Source organism: Seriola lalandi, unplaced genomic scaffold, assembly GCF_002814215.2.
Source record: "Seriola lalandi dorsalis isolate HSWRI2012SDOR001 ecotype SW California unplaced genomic scaffold, Sedor1 jcf7180002054703, whole genome shotgun sequence".
NCBI lineage: Eukaryota > Metazoa > Chordata > Actinopteri > Carangiformes > Carangidae > Seriola > Seriola lalandi.
The window spans coordinates 340908-346247 of NW_019525256.1; positions in this window are offsets into that span (position 1 = coordinate 340908).

Consider the following 5340-nt stretch of genomic DNA (forward strand, 5'->3'; position numbering starts at 1 on the left):
GGTTAAAAGAACAATATAATCACATTGAGTAGTTTTACTTATCTTGCTTTTCTGGGTTGATATTGCATTTAATATTTTCAGTCATAATAGTTTCAAGTGGTTTTGGTTAAAATCGAATTTAAAAAAAAATATAAGATTGGATACCGAAAATCAAATAATAGTTTTTTTTTTTGCACTTTTGATTTTATGCCCATATCAAAAATGGGAAATTTGAGCAACTTCTGAGTCACACAAATCGAACAAAATAGATAGTAAAATTGGTGCCATTGTCAGACCGTATATGAGAAACTTGGCCTCTTCTGCTCATAAATCGTCGCAAAGCATTAATACATGAATCGGTGTCCAGTGAGTTTGCCACCTCCAGATGAACAGCTCTGCTCGACAAACAGGTGAGAATTACTCCATATCGTTTACACAGACTTCTCCCTCTCTTCACCTCGATTGGCCCAAAATAGTCGATGCCAACGTTCGTGAATGGAGGGAGATCAGGCAAGATCCTCTCCATTGGCAGGTCTGCCATTTTTTGTTCACCTGTCTTTGCAGTATAGCGTCTACAAGTACAGCATTCAGATATGATTTTCCTTATTGCAGAGTTAGCACTTGTTGTATGACAGACTGACTATATAGGATCTTAGGTGGCAGCAATCACTTCAGAGTGTCGGGTCAGGACACGGTTGGAATGTTCAGGGTGCATTAAGAAGAGGCAGAGTCCTTTAATAAAGTTCAAGCTGTTTATCTGCGTTTTGAGTTGGTGAGTGTGTGTGTGGTTTCTGCAATACAAGCACAACAATACAGATGGATTAGAAATAAAATACAATTTAGGCATATGATACTGAGTTAGATATCTCTATCCAGATAACAGCTGAAAATACAGCTCAAGATTAGTTATGAATTTACAGTGTTGGATACAATACAAGATGGATATACGCTGTCACTGATAAGTTAACAGTAGTAAGTAATGTATATACAACAGAAATAAGCAATATAGCAACTTAAACCTCTCGGGCTATTACTAGTTAGCAGCTAGCTACATGTCGTTCATTAGCGGGTAATTGCTCATCACATAATACAAACCGATGGCAAAAACTACTGTGAAGTCATCAAAACAGACTCACATGGATTAACATAAACATCAACCAAGTTTAACAATAAACATCATAACTCACGGTTCAATAGACGCACACACTGTAGATATTGCGAGATAGTTCAGCCGATGTTTTCTCTGTGCAGATCGCAGAACATATGTATGTGGTGCGTTCAAGGACCTCTGCCGTGTAGGAATTCACACATGCTGCAAAAAACAATGAAAAAACATGCACAGAGGGAGGATCTTTTGTACACTTGTAATCCAATACTTCCTCCTCAGCTTGGATAATGTTACATTTCTTCCACCATGACCCAGCTGTTGGTGAATATGCCTAAGGATGAGAGTTGCAATATGCTGATCTTTTGACAAGACGAGTGGATGCTTGGTTTCCTCTGGCAAAGCTGCCCTACTCAGTCTTTCTCCAACTCGAGGCAGACCATCCTCCAGGCGTGGATCCAGTTTGTAAATGGGACTTTCCTTACTGACTGCAGACTTTCCCGATGAAAGTGTATCAATTTCCTCCTTGAACCGCTGCTGCTCAGAAAAACGAATGATGGACATTTCTGCTTCCAACAGGTGATCTGATATAACGCTCTGACCCCCGAATGCACTTCTGACCTTCTTCATCTCCAACTGTATATCAATGGAAGGGTTGTTTGCAACTGGAGCCTGCAACTCCTTTCTTTTCTGGCTTAGTTTCAACAAAACTCTCTTTACCTTGAGGAACCAAGCAGCTGCAACCTTAAGCCTCATCCAGTCCGAGAAATAAGTGATAAGTTGGTCAGTGGCATTAGGTGAGTCCTTGATGATTACTGTGTTTACAGTGAAGTCTCTCTTGACCTCCGGATCATCTGCTGGAATAGTATTTTCCACAACACTTTCTGGCCAACACCTTTCTGGGTTCCAAAGAAAGTTGGGCCCTTCGATCCATCTGCTGTCAATCAACAGGTCCTCCACCTTCATGCCTCTGGACGCTTCATCCGCCGGATTGTCTTTAGTATTCACATACCTCCATTGTGACACATTTGTAGCTTCTCTGATAGTTGAAACCCGGTTTGCCACAAAGGTATGAAAACGCCTGTCCTCGTTCCTTATATACTTCAGCACAGATGTGCTATCTGTCCAGAAGTTTGAGTCCTCCACTTTCAGCTGCAGCTCTGCTCTTAACATCCTGTCCACACGAACAGCAAGAACCGCTGTTGTAAGCTCCAGGCGTGGGATGGTGACCTGTTTTAGTGGTGTAACTCTTGCTTTGCCAAGCAGGAAGGAGACGTGAACGTCATGCCTGTCATTCTCCACCCGTATGTAACTAACAGTGCCATATCCACCTATTTGTTTTTTGGTATCAGATTCATGAACAAATAGTGAAATAACAAATGTTTCTTTTTCTTTTCAATTTTTTTTTGTTTTCAATTAATATTAAAAGAACAAATGATACACGGATTGATATTGTCTGCAAGATTAATTTTTCATTATTGTTTTATTAACTCTAGGACCCAAGTACCTCTATTGTGAAGAAGAGAGAGATAACACTGAGATGCCTCATCGAGTATAAGGGAGAGAGTGGAAAAGAGCTCATCTCTGACTACTCTGTAAGTATTGTTTGAAAGCAGGGTTGGATCGGTCAGCTGTACGAGCTTAAACTGGGTTGTTTTTATGTAAACTGACTGAACCGGCGTGAGTCAAGTGTAGGTGGAGAGAACTAGCAGCATACAGCTAGTTAAAGGGAAAAAATATAAGAAGCTGGGGAAAAAAGCACTTCAAGTGAGCATTAAAACTTAAGTGATATTTCAAGATTTTTTTTTAATTTCTAGTGTTTCCATTCTAGGGTTTTTGGAATATGTGAATAAACCAAAGTGGATAGAATTGCACCCTGTATCTTAAGTCTAATGTACAAGATCTCAATTTAGGATTGTTCTGAAATGTTCTAGTTTTCAAAGTGGTCTTCAGAGAAGCCATCTGAATTAAATCACATAACCTCTATTTAATATATTTTTATCTTTCATCGACAAATGAGACAGTTGGTCTGCTTGTATGTTTTAAAGGGAACAGCAGAGACCAGTGTGCATGAGGACCTGAAAACGGACATTATGAGGATCTATGTGTGTCGTGAGCCAGATGGGGTGGGCATCATCCTCGAGGGAATCCCAGTACTCACTGATCTTGGCAATCTGGCCAGATCATGCAGCCTACTCCTTGGATTGACATACGCACTTAATCTCCAGTATCCTTCCAAACTTGTTAAAACTTTTGAGGTCTTTCAGCGACTTTTTGTGGGACTCGACACACTGCGTCCAAAACCATCCTCCAGGTTCATGACTCTGAAAAACAAGCTTCTAGCCTAGGCCAACATGACTGTCAGCCTGCACATACGAACGGCTGGTTTGTTGTCTGTTCAAGAATTTTATACATTTATCAGAGCCTGAGGAGTGGAATTTTTCAGGATGTTACACTTGTTTGTACTGTGAAAGTTTTATAGAATGCTGCAGGGTGTAATTTCTGGTGTGTAAATTGTTTTAGTTATTAATGTTTTCTACACACTAAAATAATGCACTTTAGAAGTTAAGATGCGGTTTGACACGCGTGCATAATGTCCAGTATCTGCCCAAAATTATCAAAACTTTTGAGGTCTTTGAGGACATTTATCAGAGCCCGATGAGTGGAAATTGTCAGGATATTATACTTGTTTGTACTTTGAAAGTTTTATAGAATGCTGCAAGGCATAAGTTCTGGTGTGTATATTGTGATTTCATGTTTTTTACACACTAAAGTAATGCACTTTAAAAGCTGAGATCTGTCTGTGAAGTGTTCCAGGTAATGTGTCAATATATACACATTTAAAGACACTGCTGTTAACGTGTTTCGCAAAGCTGCACTTTATAAGCTGAGGCCAGATGTTTACAGTTTACATGATATTTCATGTAATGATTTAATAAATCTTGAAAATTGATACCTCTCCTCTATAATTGTTAATTTATGGTAATTGTAACTAATTATTTTAAGCCGTTTACTTATTTTAATTAAGTTTGATTTGTTTAGTATGCTAACATTTTTGACATTCATTTTACTCAATTTCTCGGCTGTTTCTCATAGACTCTACTTATTCTTTTAGCATATAGTGAAACGCATATTATGAAGTTTTCGCAATTCAAAATACCAGTTAGTTCACTAAACTTGCAAAAATTGATTGGAAAATGTTACCTTATTTTTTTTTTGTTAGATCTATGTATGGCAAGGGTAGGGTGGATGCTCACACTCACAGATGTCAAATATGTTTGAGAAATTTATATTGCTGCACAACAACGCCACCCTGGGAATTTCACCCAGGGAATTTCAGTTCTAACTACTGGACACACAGGTTCGCTCTATTCATTTGGCACGAGACATGGTTCAAGGTATAAAAATATATATTTTATTTCAATCAATTAAAATAAATAACAATCAAAATCTGTGACAAAGTGGGTAAGAATTATACCACTTGTCCCTACTTTTATCCATCATAACATCATAGTTTACAGATTTACTCATGCTTGTTCACCATTTAACCTTATGTTCAGTAACTTTTCATTTGCAGACACATTCTATCCCGGGTTTGTTTGTAGTTTGTATTATGTTTAGTTACAGTTCATTTAACAACATTTTTTGGTTAAATTAAAACATCTACAAGTATTAAGTTTAGTTATTTATTGATTAAGTTCTATTTTCATTATTCAAACATTCTGTTACTCACCATACTTACCATGTGTTACAGACAAAGGGAGGAAGCAGCCAATGATGTCCCATATTTATACCCTTAGTGACATCATTGGTGATGTCACCAGGTCAGTTCATGTGGGGAGGGGTGATTGTAATTTAGGTTGTGTTTATTTACTGTGATTTTGAATTATTTATGTATATGGCATGTTTATTAGTAGATAAACTATAGGAAAGGGTTTTCCCCTTATCAGGTGGTTATAGTAGAATAACTGTAGTTAATTCCTGTGTCAATAAAGTAAAATGTATACCTGCAGCGATGGTATGGTCCAGATTAGGTCTGGATGGAAGGGCCTATATAAAGCAGTTGCTTTTGTCGTCGAGGGGGGAATGACACATCAGTGTAGCTGTGTACACATGATGTTTGTTTAAGTTGAGTTACTATGAGTTAACTTTAATTAGTTAGGCCTAGATTAATTATTTTGAGTTTTTTGTTGAGTGTGAACATGGACTGCACTGTAAATAAATCACTTTGGTATCCCTGGACAAAATTCTCCGTG